This window comes from Epinephelus moara, chromosome 11 (genome assembly GCF_006386435.1).
Source record: "Epinephelus moara isolate mb chromosome 11, YSFRI_EMoa_1.0, whole genome shotgun sequence".
Taxonomy (NCBI): Eukaryota; Metazoa; Chordata; class Actinopteri; order Perciformes; family Serranidae; genus Epinephelus; species Epinephelus moara.
Window position 1 is genome coordinate 15,670,069 of NC_065516.1, and position 10,794 is coordinate 15,680,862.

The following is a 10,794-nucleotide window of genomic DNA, read 5'->3' on the forward strand; positions in this document are numbered from 1 at the left end:
AGAGACACAAAACAACTCCAAAGAGACACATGATGACTCCAAAGAGACACAAAACAACTACACAGAGACACAAAACAACTACAAAGAGAAACAAAATTACTTCACAGAGACACAAAATGGCTTCACAGAGACACAAATCAACCACAAAGAGACACAAAACAACCACAAAGAGACACAAAACAACTACAAAGAGACACACCGTGAGCAGAAAGGATCAAAAGTTACATCAAAGATACTTGAAATGTCAACTCATAAAAAACAACCAAATGAAAAACAACTACAAAGAGAGGAGAAACAAAAGAGACAAACCCCCCACAAAGTCTGTGTGTCTTGCCCCTGTGTGGAAGAGGTAGTGGGGCTTTTCAATATCTGTGTCCAGGGGCCTATTGTCTATTAACCCACCCATGACTGAGGAATATGGATCACCAATGCTCAAGGGTACATAAGTGTTCACTTCTGGGGGCGTCAGAGGAAACAATAAATCCGTAGTCGAGTGGGCAAATGGAGGAGAGCAGACAGAAGGAGACAAGGGGATAGAAAAGGAGAGAAGAGAGACAAATAAATTTCTCTTGTTATCGGATGTGGAAAAGAAAACTCAAAGTGAAATAACACCCTCTCTCCTTTCCTCTGTACTCCTTCCTCCATCATTTCCCTCCCTTCTCTCCTTTCCTCACTTTGGGATGCTGTGTGGAGGATAGCGATCATAACCACCAGACTCATGTGTTGTGGTCATTGTGTTTATCGGCTCCGGATGTTTCTTGTGTTACTGTGTTTCCAGAGCGTCTGGAGACACAGAGGGAAGCTTTGAGACTGGCTGGCATCATTTCCTCTGATAAGTGGGGACTGAAGGTGCTTGGGAAAAGTTTGATGTGTTTCTTCTCTCACTCAGTAAAACTGGTTCTTCCACTTTTGATTGACACAGTCTGAAGTGCTGAGGTTATATGTACAAAAACATTCAATATTTTCCTTTGCAAAAAAGTGCTTATATTAATTGCTGTATGTACAGTATTAATTTATATCATTCTGAACAGCAAAGACTAAAAATATTCAGCTGTATGACTTCAGAAACTCTTCTGCTAACTATAAACCGTTGACCCCCCGGCAATTTAAAGTGCTTTTATATAAGACATAAAATATGTTAAATAGAAAATAGTTAAGAACATAAATACTAAAGCAAAACAAAAGGATACAAACTGTGAAATTATAAATAACAAATTTAAGATGAAAGTGAAAAGCTAAAGAGATTTGTGATGTCTTGTGGTGTTAATTATGTTAAAGATACCAGGCAGGGAACGTCCTGGGTCCTCAACGGGGGGTCCACGACCCCTCGGGGCTCCTCAGAGTTACAGCAGGGTGCCGCCAAATATTGTTTGATAATTTCATTTCTAATTTAAGTAGGGTTTTGTTTGTTTGTTAGATTTTTTCCAAATTAAAATGTATCTGAAAATGCACACTAACACGAATCCAACATCAATGAATTAATTAATTCATTCAACCTTTATTTTAACTCAGAAATACATCGAGGTAGAGACCTCACTTACAATGTAGCCAAGTAAAACAATATTTTAAAAAAAGCACTTAGACAAAGAAAAAAACAAAGAGAAACGTACATAAAAGTGGCAACAAACAGCAAAAAGCAATAATTAAAAATGTAAAAATAAATAAATAAATAAAAGCATCAATGATGAATAAAAACTGTTAAAACTTAGAACACAGTAATCAGGTAAAACAGGAACACCTAGAAGTAAAATATGATACAGTTAAAGATTTAAATTTCCCTAAGGATAAAAACGAGGAAAGCTTAAATTGTTCTGCATGTTGCTCCACGTTGCAGGTGCACAATATGAAAAACTGGAGTTTCCAAGTTCAGTAAAAACAGCCGGCACCTGGAGTGTGATCCGATCACTAGACCGAGAGCCCACATTAACAGAAAGCATAAATAATAATTAACGCATTGTTGGTGAAGATAAGTATATTAATTAAACTCCATTTCATTTACAGTACATGACATTAATGACAGGCCAACTGTTACCCATAGATCCTTTTTTTTTAATTTCACCATGAGGCACCTATCCATTATGGCGAGGTGAAGTAGTTAGCTAATATTATTTAGTTAACATTTACATACTATTGAAACATATTGATTAATTCGCTGTATCGCTATTATTCCAAGTGTATCAATATTCTTGTGAGCCATGATGGATCATTTTGTAACTTTTCGAGCAGCTACAGGCAAACCCAAACAGATAAGGCCTGAAAAGTAGGATTAGATCCTGATCCAACAAAATTACCAACAACAATTATTTTCTTTGTCAATTAATCCATTGATTCTAGTTTCAATTAATCAAATGTTTGTTTAGTCTAAAAAAAATCACAGAAGAATGAAAAATGATCCATCATGATTTCCCAGAGCCAGCAGTCCAAACCATGAGAAACTAATCCAAGGCGCTGGTGGCTTAGTGGTAGAGCAGGCGCCCCATATACAAGGCTGTTGCCGCAGCGGCCTGGGTTCGACTCTAGCCTGTGGTCCTTTGCTGCACGTCACTCCCCCTCTCTCTCCCCCCTTCACACTTGTTTGTCCTTTCAAATAAAGGCTAAAAATGCCCAAAAAAATATCTTTAAAAAAAGAAACTAACCCAAAACTATATATATTTTTTATTTGTTTGTTTGTGTTTCTTTTCTTTTCTTCCATTTTTTGTTATGTATGTGCAATGACCGGAGGATGGTTGCGTGAAAAGATGGTGTCATCCCATGCAGGATGGGCCAGAAAAGGCATGACACTGAAATAAATAGAAATGAATAAATAGATGAATGAATGAATGAATAAAATTTTCAGTTACATAAAACAGAGAAAAGCAGAAAATTCTCACACTTATAAGCCGTAAACTGACTCAATAATCATTGAATTTCCCCTCAGGGGGATTAATAAAGTAAATAAACTAAGGTTGTTGGTGATTAATTTTCTGATAATTGACTCATCGTCAACTTATTGTTTCAACACGCAGTAGAAACTACAGAAGATGATTTAAAGGAGTTCATGTTGTATGAAAACAAAACCCTACACTATTGATGAGCAATAATTGGAATGGCTCTTTAGTTTGGGTGTGTTTAAGTTTGCTAAATTTGTCTTAAAAATCTGGAGAAGAAGGTAAGATAGATTATTTAATTAGTATTTATTCAGATTTTTCCAATACTACTTTTTCAGTCATTAATACATGTATTTTTTAGATTATGTTTGGGCATCCTCCCCTTTGAAATTTTGAGCATCAGCCACTTTCCCTACAGTCTTGTGAATTTTAATGCACCAATTTGTGCCCTTTCTGCATCAATTTATCTCATGCATGACATAATAAAAAATATTTGATTAATTTAATACATCTTGCACATGATCTACTGATCTCGTTTCCATCGAATGCACAGTTAGATACACGACTGTTGAATGAATCATGAGGGAAATTTTTACAACTGCTGTCCCTCCTTCCTTTTGACTTCTCTCTGAACTTCTGTAATTTCTGACTATAAAATCCAACATCCTGCGTCCTGTGGCCTCACATATAAATACAGTATATTCAGCACAAGCTCTGCTACAGCACTCATTTCCTCTGCTGTCCACTGTGTGTTACCATGCAGCAGAGGAAGTGATGCTGACATGAGCTTATGTGCTTGCACCAGTCAGTTACGTGCACTTAAATTCATTCATACATTGTGAGCTCTCAGCAGACACATATAGATGAACAGAGGGTGTGCTGCTCCTCATCCAGTCAGGACACAGTTCGGCATGATGCCGCGGTGCGAGGCAGGAAATCAATATCTGTTCAGCTGAGTCGCTGAGAGGAGGTTGCCAACTAAGCAGTCAACAGTGAGAGCATGGCAGATCTGTCAGACTACTCAAGAGCTAATTGTGTCATTAATTATTGACAGTGACAACGGGCGTTATTGACAAAGCCTGTATCAGCTACAGAACCCAACCTGCAGTGCATTTATAGCAACACACTCCCGGTTTTCTGTTTTGTTGTTTTGATTTGTCTCCTCGTGTGTGCACAGATGATCAAATTAAAAGAGAGAGCCACTTCAAACAGCTCTGATTTCATTCTGCACCCTCTGCGTGTAGAAATCCAGCCAACTGTTCTCTCTTATGATCAAATTTTTATTGCTTTTACTACATCCTCTACACTGTGCAGGCGCAGCAAGACAAGACCCTGCTCCTACCCTGGTGATATTTCATCACCACCTTACCCCACCCTCACCATCATCCCACCCTGTAACATCAAAATGAAATAAAGAATAGCTTCAGAACAGAGAATAGAGAAATTACATACTAAATAGATAAAAAGAAAACTTAAAACAGAAAGAAAATCATTGTTTTATATTCAAACAGGTATCATGAGACAGCTCTGAAGTTGAAAGAAAAAAGATTAGATTGATTGGTAATTGTGTATACTTCAGTAATGGCAGTATAACTGTATCAGAAATGCTATAACCTCTTCTTGTAACTCTTCTTAAAGGTCCAGTGTGAAAGATTTAGGGGGATTTAGTGACATCTAGTGGTGAGGACTGCAGATTGCGATCAGCTGAAACTTCTCCAGGTTAGCATTCCTTCAGTGTTCATTGTTCATGAGCAGTTTCATGTTACAAATCAGTGTTTCTCCTATACTGTTTGGCATGTCATAGATGGCTCACTAGTCTATAGCACCTGCTAATCTGTGCTCACCTTTTTTCTCTGATTAACTAAACAGAAACACCACCTAAATGAAGAATCCCAGAATGTTATTTCCACATTCAAGATAAGTTCAATCAATATTTGTGAACATGAGCTACTCTCTCTCAAATCCAGAAACTAGAATATGAAGTTTCAAACTTATGATGTCATAAGGTATAATATCCAGAGCTGCCCCACTGACAACAAATGAGAGCCTGACTTTGCTGACCCACAGAATCTTTGTTTTCTTTTTACACCCAGATGAGCTTGTTGTATTGTTCTCAGTTCTGTTATATTTAGAATGTTCCCCTGGGTGCTCTTTGTCTTATCTATAACATCTTTCCCAGTTTATAGCCTATGGAGCAGCTTCAGACTTTATACCCTATGACATCGCAAATTGCACTCTAACTTTTGGAATTGGAAGAGAGTTTTTCACATTTAGATTTTTGGACTGTCTTAAACCACAACAATAATATGCATAATTTTTTTAAATATTTTTTTAAAAAATTGGCATAGCTTCCCTCTCAGATCCAGACATTCAGGAGGTTTTTACCAGAAGCCAAATTGTCCACAGAGGTCTCTTCCTCTCCAAAATAAATGGAACCGGTGATCTAAACCAATCAAAACACAGAATAATGCAGTTTCACATTTAAAAATTCTTGCTTTTGACGCAAAGGGGCTGATGAAGGCTAAGACTGATGCGATGGAACTTTTGATTTGTGACCTTTGCTCACATCTCCCGTGGGTGAGACTAAGATACGAAGAGACTCCTACACACTGGACCTTTAAAATGATTTTGTTTCCTTTGTAAATACCTGATATTTTATCATCAGTAATGTTGTATTTGCATCTTTACTTCAAAAAGCTGTCTAGGTATCTAACTTTTGACTGATGTTATATTTGATATAAATATGCATACATATAGTCAAGATGACAAGAGGAAACAATTTAAGTGACTTTGAAAGATGGTTCATTGATAGAAGGAGCTTCTGTCACAATGGCTGCTCACCTGACTAGTGTTTCAATAGCAACAGTGGCTAAAGTGACATCTGCAATTAGATCTATGGGAAAGACGTCAGTGAATAGGATCAAGAACTGTGGTCGACAGCTCGCATTTAATGACTGTGATGCTCAAAACAGAAGCTCTTCCTCAGGTGACTGAAAAATGCCAACGCAGGACGTGACAGCAAAGACAGTCCATCGACAGTAACACAGAGAGGGATGTTAAAGTAGAGTTACAGAGCATAAACAGCTCATTACAAGGAGGAATGTATACTTGAGAGACCATTTTGGACCGACTTGCTAGACAGCACTCTCCCCCACCATCTCCATTTGACCAAATGAGGAAATATCTTTTGAGAATATTGTGTTCATCCCTCCGGGAGAGTTCAGAGAACGGTAGGATTAATGCCACGGTGCACTGAAGCTGTTCTGGCAGCACATGTTGGCCCAACATCTTGGTTTTCCTTTTAATTTGTCATCCGTCTGCACTTAGCTTTACTGCTTTACTGCCTTACTTTACTGCAAGTATCGCGATTGATGTCCCATTCTAGCATTTTTTTCTATCAGAATATTTACTGTATATTAAAATGTTTCATCCAGAAAGCATGCAGAGGTGTTATCTCAGCTGTATTCAGCATGAAAGGAGTACCAGCAGACACTGCTCAGCACAGCATGAGAAAACAAGACGTTTTAAGAGCACCCATCACATTCAGAGGGTCAGTCCTCCTGAATGTGTTGTTGTAGTCTGTGTTATTTGGCAAAGGGTGTTCTGCAGCAGCACATGTGATGCAACATAAATCACCTACAAGGAGGAACACCTGGCGAATGAATACTGCTCAAGGAAATATCTTCCAGATTGTTTACCCACGTCTCAGCATTCTTTGACTAATCAGTTCCCCTCTCTCTGCAGTTTGTGACTAACATGCAGTACGACACTGCGTCAGTGATGACTCAGCATCAGCTGCTTTATTTGATGCTAAAGTTGAATATTTTTTACTTATGTAGGAAAAGTTTGTCACAGGAAGGAAGATCAGTAGAGGATCCCACTCCCTGAACGCAGCTCATCTGTGTCTACGAGCGCACTGCAGAAACTGGCCACTAGAGGGCGTGTTGTATCACCTGAAAACCTACATTAAAAACTTAAACATTTAAAACTCTGCTGTTCTCCTGTGCCTTTGACTGACTTGACAATCTGCTGCACTTTTATCTCCTTTGTTGCATTTTTGGGCAGCATGTTTCAGCACTTTAACTGTATTTAAGGTCTGTTACATGTGTGTTTTTATTTTATTTTATGTCTTTTATTTCATTTCATCTTATTCTTAAAATCAAAATTTGTTCTGCCTTCATGTATTTTACTCTGGTTTTTATTGCTTACTGGTTTTAATATAATTCTGATGGTGTTCATTGTCTGTGTAAAGCACTTTTAATTGTCTCAGTGTTTCAGTAAAGCTGCCTTGCCAACATTTGTCATTCATTAACAATTTGGAAATATAAATCTGTCTTGTGTGACATCACAGCAGCATACTGTTCTGTTTCTAGTTTTACACTGCACATTTATTTGAAAATTCAACTAATGTGTACTACCATGTTTTTATTTGAAATTCTTGAAACCAATTCTTGCAAAGTATTGTCAAAGTTTAAGAAACTTTAAAGGGACAGGTCACCCCAAATTTAAAGATACATATTTTCCTTTTGCTTGTATTCGTGCTATTTATCAGTCTAGATTGTTTGGGTTTTTTTTGGTGCTTTGAACACCATAAGCCGAGTGACATCTAGTTCCATTATATTTTATAGAAGACAGACATCTCTCTTCTAATATCTCCAACACTCTGCAACTGTACTGTCCCTTTAACAACTCCCTGCATCTAGCTATTTAATCTCTGGCTGTCAATACAAGTACTGGAATGTATGTTATGCCTGCTTAATGTTTGGCAGCCAGATGTGCGTAGACATCCAGGAGTCAGAGCACTGTAAAAATCACAAGACGTCTTCATTATCGTAAATGTTAAAAGCAAATGGGTGTTTAGATTAGTGTGATAAGAGACATCTGCTACACGTGGAAAAAAGAGTTTCCGACTCCTTAAAACACACACGCAATAGAATAAATGTTGCAGGAGGGGTTTTATAATCTGGAAAACTCGTAAACATGGATTTCCAAGTCGTGAAAAATGAATAGATAAACATGTTCATGCCACTTTCAATGATCTTAGTCAAAGTCACCATCATACATCAACTGCAGAAACAACAGTCTGCTGAATTACATGACTTATATTACTGATACATACATACACTTACTCATCTGGGGTCCTGGCTGCTGCAGCACACACACTCAAACACATTCATAAGAGGATACTTGAGCACAACTCCATGCTATGTTATCCAAAATCACTCCCACAAAATGAGTGTTCATACACACAGTTGCACTAAACACACTTCTGGACATAAAACCATGCTTGTAAAAGTCAATGGTCGACTTTCAAAAGAAAACCACAAAGTCCTGTATGATCGAGAGCCCTGCGAACTGTTAGCAGTAGCTGTAATGAAAACCTGACATTATAAAGGAATTATATTGTAGCTGTAGGATTTAACACACAAACTGTGCTTGCAGGTAGCTCTTTAGTAAACATCTGACTTTAGTTACAGCTGCAGGGGAAAGGCATGTCTGCTAGTAAAAGGCTGTCTGTGTCAACTGTTAAAATCACTACAGAAGCTGGAGCTCCCTCAGGCACTGAGCAGACGCACAAACAACTGTGTGTTTTGACTGAAAATTAGGTTGCAGACGTTACTCGCAGCTCTTACAGCAGTAGCATGGTAACATTTTACAATAACAGACGATGGAAGCATATCTCTGTGCGTGAATGATAATGTGCATTTTGATTCTCACATTAATGAGCATTTTCTAGTATTCTTCTCAGGTTCAAAACTTCAGCTAGTAAGTATAAGCTACTGTAGTGAGCTGAACTTGCGTAGAGAGTTGTATTTTTTATTCTTTTGGTCAAACTTCTGTTTTTGAAGTCAAAAATAAACCTGAAATTTATACAGCCAATCTCAAACCAGTTTCTGACTAGTGAAACAGCATTTGGTTTTTCCCTTGAGCAACAACCCTGCTCTCCCTGGGACAGGCAGAACAGTGACCCAGGGGCTGTTGGGTCTGTTTGGGGTGGGGGCTGGAGCCTAGCCTTTTTGTTTATAGTTCCTACCTTGTTACAAATCAACAAAAACAAGACAAATGCTTTTCTTGATTGAATAATACCCGATATGAAGTCACTGAGTGAATGTTTACTGCATGAACTTCATACAGGCCCATATTTTAACCCCTGAACATATTTTGAATGTGTAGAGCTCAAGTTCAAATTGAACTTTTTTAACTTTAAAGTTGTAATTTAGTTTTTTTTCTTCCTTTCTAACCTAAACCAACTCAATAGACCACATAAACTTATAGGCCACATATATAATACCTCAAGTAATTTAGTAAAAAAAAATATAATAGCTAAATTTTACAAATGTCATCTTTTTCTCCAATAAATGTGTAAACAAGTCACATTGTAAATATGTGGTGTTCAAATTTAGAACACCACATATTAACCTCCCCCCAATCCCTTCCAAGGTCGACATATATAGGCTACATGTACATTAAAATAGCAAAGTTTAAGTCTTCTGTTTTCACAGTCTAGCAAAGACTAGTGAATAGACTGTACATGTTAATACAAACAGACAAACCGATATACAGAACAAAACAACCAAAGTGTGCAAGATGCAACTTTACAAAGTGGTCAGATTGTATACTCCCTTCTTTAATGTCTTAACGCTATAGATATAGTAGTTAAGGGGACACCAGTATATTGTGATATGAAGGTTTAACTCAAGTGAAGGACAGGGTTCCTATGTATCTTACAAAAGGGGACCGGGTTGTGTAAAACTTTGTCTGAGACTCTCCTAGTGAATATTGTTTTTACCTTTTCTAATTTAACAGTGATCATCATCTCTATGATCTGTTGTATAAATGAGGGAGACTTTGTTGATTTCCAGTTGAGAAGGATGATACAGAGGGATGAGGGATGAATGCAGGCTATACTGTCCAGATCTGCACTATAGTTCTTTCCCTGTGTCTTCTTCCCAAGCTTTGTTGTTGTCAGCCCAAGTAAGTGGGCGGATGTTTTGAAGTCTTTCACCTTTTGGGTTGGGCTCTAAAAAAGCTTTATAAATTGTTAGCTGACACCTCTATCTGTTCTGGGATCAGATTATTCTAATTACTGGTAAAGTGGTCTGTGAGTAATGGATGATCTCATGTCGATAGAAAAATGACCCAACCAACCCTGCTCTCTTCCTGTGCAACATGATTAGGCAAAATGACAACACATAACTCAGTTAAAGAGATTACAGGGTTATTCTTCTTGTTTGTCATGTTAGACTCTGAAAAGCTGGTTCACACTTTTATTTCCAGTTGGCTATATTACGGCAATGCACTTTTTGCTGGTCTGACAAAGCAGACATTAAATAAACTCCAGTTTATTCAGAATGCAGCAGCCAGTTTTAAGAAAAACTAAAAGGTCTGATCACATAACTCCTGCTTTAATAAAAAAACATCATTAAAAAAAAATCACCAACATAAAAAGTAGACTCATTTCATTTCTCTTGCTCTGCCCACCAGGGGTCAGTGTTTCACTAGATATTGCCACCAGGGTTGATTTGTTTATCTGACATATTTCTGTCCCCAAAACAGGGAACAGTGTAAACATTAAAAAAGTTTAAGACTTCTTTGGGACCAAACTATCATTTTATGTGGTGGTATGTCATAACTTTTAAGTGTATGGGGGACTGTCACCATGTAAATCCAGCTGTGCGCTGCTTTATTCAGACTTTGCTCCAGAGTCAAGTTAAATTTTAACAAAATTTTGGTGTCTTGTACAAATAGAAATAATAAAAAAATATATGTTTATTCACCATCTGAAGCAGTACCCAATCAGAACAACAGTGTTTCTGTGTGGCTGCTGCAATGTAAACACACATTATGCAGTGTTGTGTGTTCAGGCAGTAATAATAAAAGCCAGGTTTAGACTTGCTGATGATGTCACGGCCGGGATGCCTGGCCC